This window comes from Adiantum capillus-veneris, chromosome 11 (genome assembly GCF_014529385.1).
Source record: "Adiantum capillus-veneris isolate H3 chromosome 11, ASM1452938v2, whole genome shotgun sequence".
NCBI lineage: Eukaryota > Viridiplantae > Streptophyta > Polypodiopsida > Polypodiales > Pteridaceae > Adiantum > Adiantum capillus-veneris.
Window position 1 is genome coordinate 34,490,244 of NC_140941.1, and position 13,683 is coordinate 34,503,926.

Below are 13,683 nucleotides of genomic sequence, written 5' to 3' on the forward strand. Positions count from 1 at the left end.
CACCAGGGCTCTGAGAGGCAACAGATTGGTCTCCAAGAGACATGTGGAGGTCTTAAGAAGGCAGTTGAGGAGAGGGGGACGAGCTATTGGTGATGCCCCATAGCGTGCATCAACATATCTCATTGGAATAAAGCCACCCTTTTCCATTGCAAGTCTCTACAAGCCCTGCTGTGCAATATTGTGAGTCGTGAAAGGTGCCAACTGTTGCAGCAACTCTCTCTCTCTCTCTCTCTCTCTCTCTCTCTCTCTCTCACACACACACACACACACACACACACACATACACACATAAAAAACATACTTGCAGGGGAGGCAGCGTGCTATTGGTCAATAGTCCTCTGCCCTACTGTAGAACTCCTAAGTGAGCTTTGGAAGTTAAGCACTCACTTTCCAATGTCCATTGCATACATGAGACAATGCATAAATTTTCTTCTGGATTCCCTCTGGAGACTGCTTGTTCTTTACTCCCACTCAATCTCACAAACACAAAACCTGCACTCCATAGATTCTATTCTACTAGATCATGAACCCTTGTGCATCACAAATTTTTCCTTGGTGAAAATCCTTGTTTGACAAAATTGTTTCATAAAAGACGTACATTACAAAGTAGAGACATACTCCATGTCCCATCTTAGAATTGACCTATCCTGAACCTCAAAGCCGGCTTAGAATATCCCGTGAACCATACAAAATTTATATTTCCAAACTTCTGCTTGTCTGTTATGCATGAAGAACATAAACTTGGTGCTACAAAACAACGAATTCGACATAAACCTCACAGGCACCACGAGCATTGCATTTGTTTAAAGAGCCACGCGGCTGATCTACCCTTGTCTTAGCTTAGAAAAGATTGTCATTGATTGATCACATCACACGAGACACACATCACACAAAGACATGCATCTCCATTGCCTGGTACTGCTACAACGAATTACATGAATATGTTAAGCGTAGCAAGGGCACAATGTTGGCGATATATATAGAGCTATGCCCATGCTATATGTGTGCACTACCTACACACTTTTGGGGTTTCTACATGAAGCGTCTCATTTCTCTTTCCTCTCTTCTTGTCTTTCGTCTAGACTCTATAGTCGTCCCTTTGGGCCTCTCATCTTTGCTCATAGCCCACACACATGCACCTTTTACTTTTACGCACTGGCTGGTGGATTGTATTGCAGGCCCACAAACAACTCAACATGCCTCTCCATTAATAATTATAAACTATCTTTTGTGTGCCCTATTCACACGACGGCCCACCCTTTAAAACAATTAATTTAGCACACAAAAGATAGTATTATGATTATTATGGTTATAATACCTCATACAAAAGCCCACTTACGTGGCCTTTTGATTAGGTATAGGACGACGTCATGGGGACGTTGCCAAGGTCGCACGAGTTGACGTCAGCAGCAAGCCACTCGAAGGCACTCATAGTCGAGCCCAGTCGCGCGCGTGCGCGCTCGCGCCAACCCCACACACACACACACACACATAGAGAGAGAGAGAGAGAGAGAGAGAGAGAGAGAGAGGATACTTGGGGGGGAAGTGCGGGAGGGGGATTTTGAGAGTTAGACAAGATAGGGAGGAGAGGGGCCTCGTCACTATATGGCACGACTCCAACCAGGGGGGATCTATGGTAGGAAAGAGAAACGAAAACCGCAATGCAATCTCAACCGTCCGTCGACTTGGTGAACTAGGGGGTGAACTCGGGGCAAAAATGGTGCGCCCCGAGTTCACTCCTAGTTCACCCCTATTTTACCCGCCTCGTGGGGTGTGGGTCGAATCCGGGACGTCTCGGTTGCCACACGAATGCCCTATCATCACGCTAGCGCGCGTCGCTGCCCATATTGGCATGTCACATGATCACACCCTAGTTTACTCGCCCCTAGTTCACCCCCAGCTTACCTGCCCCTAATTCACCCCCAGTTCCTTGCATGATCCGACGACTGAGATTAAAGCCGCCTCCCCCCCCCCCCCCCCCCCCCCCAATTTTGGCCCTAGATCCCTTCTGAGATAGAGCTGTGCCATATAGTGACGAAGGGAGGGTTTTTTTTTTTGGGGGGATCGGTTATCACTTTCTATTTAAAAAAGATAGAAAGTTTCTCTGCCTTCAATTTGAAACTTCAACTTTTCAATTTGAAGGGGTTGAGCATTTCTACACAAAAGCCTCTCCACGCTATGGGTGCCTCAGCACTAAAGGGCACGGGAGATTTATTGAAGCTCAAGCGGTGCGATCCACGGCAGCGAAGTTCGAACACGAAGTTCAAGACGCGCGCAACCGTAGGATGCCGAGTTAAACTAGGACACCAAAAGGTAAACTTGGACAAACAGGGGGGGGACTGTCCACGTTTATTTATCATTTGCCAGTTTACCCATATGTCAACTTCCCCATCTCGCGGGCATAGCGGTTAGCGCATTGGGCTCTCACGATGGTCGCGAGGGTTCGAGTCTCCATGCCCGCCATGGACGCCCATTTTTTTCCACCTTCAATCCCCCTCGAGATTCCCCCTTTTGCCGTGCGTCGCCGATCCCATCTCTTTCTACCCGTGCCCTTTAGTGCCATGGCTATGGGTGCCCTATTTTGACCTACTGGAGCTAGCCTACTGGGCTTTCCAAATTCCGTCGCCGATCCCATCTCTTTCTACCCGTGCCCTTTAGTGCCGTGGCTATGGGTGCCCTATTTTGACCTCCTGGAGCTAGCCTACTGGGCTTTCCAAATTCCGCCGCCGCAAATCCTTCCTCGAGTAGGGTTCTAGGTTATGGCGTCCAGGACATTCCTCATGAAGTGTGCAGCTGTTGTATGCACCAGGTTAGCTGCTCAAGGCTCTGTCCCCATCGCAAGCAACGTGGGGCACGCTTTTTTCTCGCGTTGTTGGTTGAATTGCAAATGTTAACGTATGGGAGACGATCAGAAGACGAGAGCTGTCTGCGTTTTGAAGGCCTCGCAGTCCTTTGGCGAACCCTTCACGGTAGAGAAAGATTGCTGCGTCCGGGTCAGCGAGCTCTAAGAAAACACCACTCTTTTGTGATGTTCAGTTTAGATCTCAGACTTTGGTAGTTTGAGGTTTGATACTGGGCTCGCGTACTGCTCCCTGCCAAGCCAGATGCTGGACCAGATGAAGAGGGCTCCAAATGGAAGCGTCCCTGCCGCAAGAACAGTAGCCACGAAGGGTGTTGTGGAGTCTCTTGGAATTTGATTTGTATTCACTGGATATTTAATATGCTCTGCTCTTGCTCCGAAATAATCTCCCAGCAGTGTCAATGGTACGGATATGCAGAACGATAGAGCCAGAAGGACTAAGAAGAGCGAGATTGGAAGAGCACTCTGCACTTGTGCTCTTACTAGCCCAAAGAAGAAATTCCGGAACCGCCATGATGGCAAAAGCAATCCCAGGGAAGAAGCACGCAACACACCATGCAGTTGATGTCCAGCGTGTAGAATCATCATTCCCCTTCATTGTTTTCCAAAGACTCACTGCTGCAGAACCTGCCAAAATTCCAAGAAAAAGATACAGTAAAAGAAGCGTCCCACGTAATGCAGGAGACATGAACCCAAGAGCTGCAAATAGGATTGTAAAAGCAGCATTGGTAGAGTATGGGCCACGGCCTCTACTTGGTTCCTGCCTTGATGGTTTGGCCAAGTTCTCCCATCTGGTTAGTGTAGAATTTATGGTAGACTTACTCGCACTTTTGAAGAGGCTGGCTGGAATGATTGGGCCTTCGTCTGGAGATGAAGTTTAAGATGCAGATCCCATCAGTTTCACAGACAGGCTTCATTGTTGTGTCGTTGCATTTAAAATTGTATGAAGCAATCTGGATGGTCTCAATTTTGTTCTTTCGGGATTTTTATGTTGCTTTGTACTACCTGTTGCCTTTTCACAAAGGTTCCAAGTAGACAGTAGACAGCATGACATGCAAAGAGTTGCAACTTTCAACTCGATCGACTAGGAACTTCTGTGCCTTTCTAGACGGGAGATGGCTTGAAGTTGTCGATGCTCACTGCACCCATCTCAGCTCGTGAGGAGAGTTCTCTACAACACCAATTAGCCATGGTGAAACGTTCCTGCACCTTTCCACAGTATGCCCCTTCTCCCCCCAAACCCTCAATGATGCCAATGCATGAAATACCTTCTCATGAAGACTTTTCTGTTTCCAGAGAGCTCGATCATCCTGCTTACAGGTACGCTTGCGTTTGGTCTCATTTTCAGATACATGATTACGTGGTGAGCCTAATGAGGTTTCTTGGCTTCCTGATCCTAAAAGTGGCCACTTGTCATGATCTCGGCCATTGGCCAAGACCGAATCCCACGGCCAAGAGCTTGGAAGGAAGTGGCTTATGTTCAGATTTGCAGAGACAAAGTAGAGAATCACTTTTGATAAACAGTAGTAAATCGCAATCGGGAGGACAGGCAGCCAAATTATCAGTTTTGAGAACCTTGAATTCCATCCCTTCACAAGTAGAATCTCAAATGAGGGATTCGAATGCACGATTGTCAACTTTTGGTGAAGATCAGTATCTACTGCAGCAGGGTTTGTTGCTTCACCAAGTTTCAAATTAGGAAGTAACAGCTGGTACTGCTCAGACTGCAAGATTGACCAGCACTGCCGATGCTGTTGACAAACCAATTGAGGCACATTTGAAGCCCTTCAAGAGCCTTTCAATCCTAGGATATCTTCGTAAAGCGGCTTTAGGCCAAGGGGATGGTACATTTGTAGACACAGCACTGGAACTCGAGAAAGCTAACGTACAAAAATCCTTTGCTTAATCCTTTGCTTCAGAGTTTGCCAGTGAGAGCAGCCTGCAATCTGTTGACACTTTACCTTCCAGACATAGGCAACTGTCACAACTTGATGACGTGGCATGACCCTGGACATTAAAGTAAAAGGATTTTCACCTTATAAGTTGTTCCAACTTAGAGACATTGGCTGAGGTGGGGCCTGGGAACATATAGGCCAAAAAAACGAGTGCAACCCAGCAGTACAGACACCCGGATATCACGCTGATTGGCTGATGTGGCAGTTGTACGGAAACCCGCTCCTTGCGTTGATTGTACGGAACTCCGCCAAAGGCGTTGACTGTATCGATTTTTTGAAATCACATTGACAGCTTTTGAGTTGAAACTTTTGGGGATCTGCTTTTAGCAACCCTTGTAAAATCTTTATAAGTGGCCTTAAGGGCTCACTTCTCAGAGCATCTGGACGCAGAGTTTGAGAGCGAGCAGCCGAAGGCTCCATTGTACTTTGCTCACATAAAAATAAATACTGAAAGAGGCGCCAATCTTTGGGGCCAATACCTCTTGGCACAAAACTACGCTGGGGTGTGTCGTCTCTCTTTTGTTCTGTGAGTTATTTTGAAGTGAATCTTTGCTGTGTCGCGGCAGAATCTTGACTTGGGGTGTCCAAGTTTCTTACAGTGGTATCAGAGTACGGCCGATTTCTCTTCTATTGGGAAATCCGATCCCTTATTTGGTGACACTTATGGATTTTGGAAAGAATCAATCGACTTCTTCTTCATTTGCTGATGCAGGAGGAGACCATACATAAGATTTTAATGATTTAACAGAGGAAGAGTACGGGCCATCTCGGCCTACTCAGTACGAACTTCAAGAGACGGAACGTCGACAGCAGGTTGCCGAGTGCACAAAGTAGATTAAATTTGCGAAAGATCCTCAGGTTGCAAAATTTTTGTCTCAGCAGTCCAGCGCTGAAGTGCACTCAGTGACAGAAGGCAATCGAACCACCAATCATACCGGCAATCAAGAAACCTCCTTCTCCGAGGATGTTTACAGAACAAGAACTTTAAGAGGTGATTTATACTCAAATCAGTCAGCTTATGGACGCGAAAAATCAATCCAAAAAGCAATTGAAAAACCGAAGAAGGACGACGAGATGGGCTGAATCTGAGAATGACAAGGGTTGAAATTTGCAAATCTTTATCTGTTGAATTTTGATACAAACGTTGGCTCGACTGAAGGCTGAATGTTGTTGCTTCAAAAAACGCTATCTGCTGACCTCTCGTATGTTGCTGAAAATCGCCGTTTGCACTGCTGTCCAAAAACGCTACGAGTGGCTGGAATCTGCCGCTTCAAAACGCTGAATATAGCAGCCCAAAACGCTGGTTATAGTTGGCCAAAAACGCTAGTCTGTTGCAGGGCGTAATCGTTGATCTTGCTCACCAAAAACGCTAACATGCTGAGCGAAAAACACTGCCCAGCAGGTGCAAAGAAAGTGCTGTATTGCTGAAAACGTTGAAGTCCCTTTGTTGAAAACGCAAGGCTGAGGTGCTTCTTGTTCTTGCTGAGAAGGGTTCTTCCTATGATGTGACAACTCTGTCGGAATCTAAGTGAATAAAAAAAAGAATCTTCTAAAATATGAGGAATCTCATGGCGTGCTATATATCAGTAGATAGAGCTTGAAGAGGACATTCTAACTGTCAAACCTCCGCCAACTTTGGAGTGAGTTTGTAAAAATTTATCCATGCGTCCATTTTGGTAGAGAGAGGTAAAGTCAAACTCCTTAAAGGGCCCCTTGTGAGTCCAAATTTTGCCTAATGTAACACCTCGAAAGGAGATGTCTTGCTAACCTCCAAGCCGGCTCTTTCGACAAGAGAGTCACTTATCACATCATGCATACTGCCTGGATCAAACAATATGACAAAAACGCTGACTCTTTACATGACCATAACGCTTAATGAGAGACTCATCAATGAAAGGATCATGAGAAACTTGGGTCACACTCGTGTTCGCATTAACAGAGGATGTGGGTTCTGTGGGTACTTTAGATTCGTTAGATTCAATCTTAGGACATGTTCTTTTTATGTGACCCTTGATGTGACAATGATAATATCCACCTTCCTTAGAATAAATACTTTGTTCTTCTGACGTGATGTATCCTTGTAAAATTCCTTGTTTTGCCTTTTCATCTGGAGTGAGCTTAGGTTTAGCAATTGTGTTTGCTTTACCCTTAGGTTTATTTGGAGAGTTCTTTGCTAAGAGACTAGAGGAAGATTGATTAGAAGAGTTACCATTCTTACCGTTATGAGGGTTTTGAGAAGTTTGAGTGGTCCTTGGAGAAGTCTTGTTTTCCTAGGCTTTCCCTTAGTGTGCTTCATCTCCTGCGTGAAAGCAATGGCTACCACCGTGTTGAGATCTACGGGGTCGAGGACTTCGACATCAAACCTGATATAGTAATCTAACTTGAAAATGGAAACTTCGTTGCGCTTATCCGATTTGCGTAATTGGGTGTCGAGCTGCAAAACACGATTAGAGAAAGACATAACTGGCAAACCATTTTGCTTGAGACTGCGCCAATCGTCCTTCAACCGTGCTAGGTACTGTGGTGACATAAACCGCGCCTTGAGCTTGTCTTGGAAGTCGGCCCAATTGAAGGAAAGGGGCGCGTCTCCGTCGGCTTCCGCTAGGTGCACGGCCAACTGTGCCTCTTGCCATGCGTGGTACCAATTGATGGCATCACTGGCAAGGTACATGGATGCCGTCAAAACCTTGCTATTCCCTGTCTTCTTAGTTGTCGCAAAATAAGCATTATTGATGCAACCAAGAATGAATAACACTAGCATCCATCTTACCATTATACTTACTGAACGTGATCTTCTCTGTGACGGGGTTGTTGGAGTTCGAGTCTCTGCTACTTGACGAACCACCAACATCTTTGGCCGGCTCGGGTTTCGAGGTGAGTACCTGTAGGACGAAGTTTTGTATGCGTTGGTCTCTCTGCGCCTCATGCTCTAACTCCAAGGCTACCCTTTTTTCTTCGGCCACCAAGCGCCCATGCTTGCGCTCACACTCCAAGTCGGCCTTTCTTTTTTTGCGTTCGCGATTCAATTCTACTTTTCTCTCTTCGGCCACCAAGCGTGCTTGCTTGTGCTCATGCTCTAAGGCTACCATTCTTTCTTCGCGTTCACGATCCAATTCTGCCTTTCTTTCTTCGCGCTCGCGCTCCAATTTTGCCTTTCTTTTTCCGACTGTCAAGCGCGCTTGCTCGCGCTCATGCTCTAAGGCTGCCGTTCTTTCTTTGCGTTCACGATCCAATTCTGGCTTTCTTTCTTCGCGCTCGCGCTACAAGGTGGCGCGTTGCGCTTCTTGTCGTATCATCATGTCCATCATCGTCTTGACCAAAGCCTCCATAGGATTTGGTGCAATCCTTGGTGTAGATGGGGAAGGGAGAGGGTCGGAAAAACCTCCTCGTGAGAAAATTCTTCTTCGCCACTTTCATGCTCATCACCTCCATGCAAAGTATCCATTCCGCTTCGGGTGATGACTATACACTGAAGTCTTGGGTTCTTAAGTTCACGAGGAACTGGGGTTCTTGTGGTTCTTGGGTTCTTGAGTTCTTAAGTTCTTGAGGTTCTTCTTTCACTTGCAATTTGTGTTGGAGAAGGATCTTCTCTTACCCGAGCTCTTCTCTTTCCCACCGGCTCACCCCTGCACGGCCTTGTGCTCACACCAAGGTTGCTTTTTCCCACCTCACGTCGATTGGCCGGCCGCCAAGTGCACGGTCCTCTCTCAATGAGTGAAAAGAGAAACAAGGGGAGGCTGAACAAGCCCTTCTTTCTTGGGTTTCCTGTCACTCTTCAAAAACACGATTAGGAATCGACATGCCCAAGTGGACTCGGTTACGTGCGAGTGCAACAAGCCAAAAAAATTCTTGTGGTTCTTTCCTTGAGCGATACAGAACACTGCCAAAGCTCTGACACCAATGTAAGGTGCAGCGGAAGTGAATGTTGGCAATGATTACGAACAAAGTGGTAAACACTGTGAATGAAGGTGGTGAGACTGAGAGATAGAGAGAGAAGAATACGACACTAGAATGTTGTCAAACCCTCCTTCGAAGGCCCCACTCTGTATGGCGAGAGCGGTCTAATTTTGATTGCACAAATCTCTACAATGGTCTGAATGCAATGTTCTTGCAGACGATGTCGACGACGATGACGACGACGACGAGACGGGCTGAAATATGAAAACGCTAGGGGTTGAAATCTGCAAATCTGTCACAAAGTGATGACGTGGCGGACAACAGAAACCCTAATTTCTGCCAGAAACCCTAATTTCCGGAAATCGCGGAGGCGGATTATTATTTTAAAAAAAAAGAAAGGAAAATGATGAGCTACGCAAATTTCGCTTTTTCTCTACTTAAATGAGAAAGAGAGAGAGAATGCTTTTGCTTTCATGTTTTGACTCTCTGTGAGAGAGAGAGAGCAATTGCTTTTGATTTGAAGCTTTTGGGGCTCTGCTTTTGGGCATCCCTTGTAACCTTTAAATTAGTGGTGAGGGCCTCACTTCTCAGGGCATCTGGACGCAGAGTCTGAGAGTGAAACCCTAACTGCTCTTTTGTACTTTGATGATTGATTAATATAAAAAGAAATACCGAAAGGGGCGCCAGTCTTTGGGGCCAATATCTCTAGGCACGGAACTCCGTCGGGCCAGTGCAAATCTATTGTGATCTGTGAATTGTTTTGAAGTGGTTATTTGGTGCTGTCGCGGTTGATTCTTGACTTGGAGTGTCCAAGTCTGTTACAGTGGTATCAGAGCACGGTCGATTTCTCTTCTACGGGAAATCCGATCCCCGAATTTTTTTTCCGCGGCACCTATGGCTTCAGGCAATGATCAGTCGACTCCCTCTGCATCTGGAGATGCGGGCTGGGATCACAACGAAGATTCAGGCAGAGAGTATGGCCCGCCTTGGCCTACTTAGGCGGAGCGGCGAGAGATACAGCGTCGCCAGTTGATCGGCGATGCAACAAAGATGATGCTCAATTTTGCCAAGGACCCGAAGATGGCAAAATATATGAACCAGACCTCTTTGAAAGAGGTACAGATGGAGTGGCAGAGAACCACAACACCACTCTCGAAACCCACTCTCAAGAAACCTTCTGCCTCCAAGAAATATACGGAGAAGGAACTGGTGGTTGATGCACGGATTGCTCAGCTTTTCGACGTACAAAAGAAAGACAAAAAGCACGGCAAAAAGCAGAAGAAAGGCACTGACTTCCCGGGATATTTGGGTCGTCGGTTGACATTTGACAAGGCAAAGAAACAGAAGAAGCGTGTTCGATTTGAAGGAGTACCCAGTTCTTCTTCTTCTTCTTCTGACAGTTCTTCTAGCTCCTCGGATTAGAGCGAAGAAGACAGAAAAAGCAAAAAGCGAAGCAAGACACAAAGCTTCGGAAAGGGCAAGAAAAAGGCAAAGAAGGCTACATCTCGCCCAGAGACTGACAGTTCTACTGAGGACTCGTCTACAGGCAGCTTAGATTCCGATGACGGAAAGTTTTATGCGAACAAGAAGAATTTTTACAAAGCCAACCAGTATGACTTTCTCGAAGATAAAAGCAAGAAAGTCCGAGAGTTTAAGGAAGGTGGCCACTCGATCAAGTTTGATACTTTTTCAGGATACTCGGATGCTTCGAAGGCTGTGTCTTTTTTCAGCAGTTTGACATCGCTTTCGCGGGAGGACGCTATTCAGAGCACTCCAAGATTCGGAGAGCTGCCTCTTACTTTAAGGGGAATGCTCGTACTTGGTGGTCCACGCTTCTTTTAAACAAGACTGCGCCAATTAAATGGCTGAAATTTAAGAAGCTTTTTATTTCTTCTTGGTTGACGCAAGAATATGAACAAGATGTACGAGCTGCTTGGAACCATCTTCGGATGACCAAGAAAGATACAATCAATGCTTATTGTGAAAGATTCTGGAACTCTTTTCTACCCGCCTCTTCATTCAAGAAGATCTCGCTCAGAGAACAGATTGAGCGGTTTACCTTGGGTCTACCTACAGAGATCCGAGATCACTGCTTGGAACAGAAGTCAGCTTCTATTCAGGAGTTGATGAGTCATGCGAAGCGGGGCTTTGCCATTCACTCTGGCAGTCTGACCTACCCCACAGATGAGGCCATGACACAACGAGCCGAACAGACTTCTGGGAATGAAAGTAGAATGAAAAAGAGCAACCCAGAGAAAAAAAAGGATGCACGACCCAAGCTTACTCCCGAGGAGAGAGCTCGCTTCATCAGAGAGGGGAAGTGCTTTGGATGCGGGGAACATGGACATATTTCCGCGAAGTGCCCTGATAAGGCACAGAAAGAACAGAATGATAGAGACGACGACAGGTCTGAGAGTTCGAGAGCAGCTGAGGAATGTGGCAGAAAAGGCAGATAGAAAAGCAGAACTGGTACCACATGGCGTGGGACCTGCACCGAATCTAATGAATGAAAGTACAAACTTTGCCGCTTTCGGGGCAAAGTGAAGGATCAGGAAGCTCTTTTGAAGGAGCCAAGGCCAACTTCTTTTCACTTGGAATTGGCGGCTCGATTTGGAACTACGCCCGACAGACTGACGCCACAGGCGGAGGTAGTTCTACTGGCACCCGGATGGGATGTTGCCATTACACCGAGCATTGGCAAACTTTGTTTGCAATGACAGGGGTGTTCAGGGCACGCGAGTGACGTTCTACTCGGGATCCCTTGGTACCACAAGAACTACGCCGTGGTTGACTACCGGGCCGAGAAAGCGACTTTGATAAATGAAGGGCTTAGAGATTGTACTTGATGAACTTCAGTTTTCTTACTCATTCTTTTGGGAGAACTGAACGATGGATAAAGGTTGAATATGTTTTGACCTGAAGAAAAGAATGCCAAGATTTTTTTCTCCACGCTCATGCCGATTGCTTTTAAGAGGGCCTGAAGATCATACCATTGATCTGATATCTGGAAGCACGCCACCGAATCGGCCACCTTATCGTGTGAGCCGAGTACAGAATGAAAAGATTATGAACTCAGTGAAAGACCTCTTGGAAAAGGGTCTTGTCCAGCGTAGTACTTCACCGTATTGCTCTCCAGTGTTGTTGGTTTTGAAGAAAGACGGATCTTGGAGAATGTGCATCGATTATAGCACTCTCAACGAAATCACCATCAAGAACAGATTTCCGATTCCTAGGATCGATGATATACTCGACAGGTTACAGGGATCCTCGTGCTTTAGCAGGATTGACTTGAAGAGTGGATATCATCAGACTAGGATAGCGCCAGGAGATGTCTACAAGACAGCTTTTCGGACGACTTTTGGGTTATTTGAGTTTTTGGTGATGCCTTTTGGCTTAACCAATGCTCCTGCGACATTTAACCGGATGATGGATAGGATTTTTCGAGAGTACAGGCTATTTGTTGGCACTTTCTTTGACGACATCATTGTTTTCTCCAAGAATGAGGCAGAACACAGAGATCATCTGCTTCAGGTCTTTCAGGCATTACGAGATCACACATTAGTGATTAATGCTACGAAAAGTGAATTTTTCCTACCAGAGATACATTTTTTGGGACACATTGTGTCAACAGCAGGAGTGCAAATGAACCCGGCCAAGATAGAGACTATCCGTGATTGGCCCGATTTGAGGAATGTCCATGAATTTAGAAGCTTCTTGGGACTGTGTTCGTACTACAGGCAGTTCATACGAAAGTGTGCAGAGGTTGCTTCCCCTTTGCATACCTTGACACAGAAAGGAGTACCTTTTTCGAGGGGACCCACAGAGGTGACTGCCTTTCGGACATTGAAAGAGAAATTCACTACAGGACCAGATTTGACTTTGCCGGACTTGCAGAAGTCATTTGAAGTATTTTGTGATGCTTGTGGTCGTAGTCTGGGTACGGTCTTGATGCAAGAAGGCCATGTCATAGCTTACGAGAGCCGTTTGTTCTCTAGGCCGGAGATGACAGCACAGATCTATGGGAAAGAGCTTTTGGCGATTATCCACGCTCTTACTCAGTGGCGGCATTACCTACTCGGAGCGGATTTTACTGTCTTTACAGACCATCAGAGTTTGCGCTACTTCTTGTCACAGAAGCAGCTTTGGGAAAAGCAGATGCGGTGGGTGAATATCTTGTCACAGTTCCACTTCCAGATTGTCCATATGCAGGGACAGAAGAATGTGGTGGCAGATGCTTTGTCTCGAAAACCGTTGGTTCTGGCTATTTCCGCGATACATCATAGGAGCTTCGAGGATATGGTCGATCAGTATGCCAAAGATACAGATTTTGCAGATATTTTCACACGGATACGGGATGGGGAGATAGTAGCTGGATACTCCCTTCGGGAAGGCTACTTGATGAAAAAGACTATGTTGTGCGTTACACAGCCGTTGAGGGAAAAGGTTATGACTGAATGCCACTGTCCACCTTTTACGGGTCACCGCGGCATTGCTACCACCATGAAAGGGGTAGAGAGATATTTCTTTTGGCGGAAACTCAGGAGGATATGGAAGAGTTTGTGCGCAGTTGCTTGGTATGCCAGAGGTCAAGTTTGATAGGCATAAGGCAAAGGGATTTTTACAGCCTTTACCCATACCCACCCACCCCTGGGAAAGTATTGCAATGGATTTCATTTTTGATCTCCCAAGAACACAGAATGATCACGATGATTTTCCGATTACATGGCACGATTGTCTCCGACAAAGACCCCAGATTTATGAGTTTGTTTTGAAAGGCAATTTGAGAGAACATTGGCACGTAGCTGCAGTTCTCGTCATCGTTCCACTTGCAGACTGACGGGAAATTTGAGATTGCCAATTAAGTGATTTTAGATTTATTGAAGTCTTGTATCTCGGATCAGAAGACTCAATGGGAAAAGAACTTACCTTTGGTGGAATTTGCCTATAGTAACACGATACACTCTTCGATGG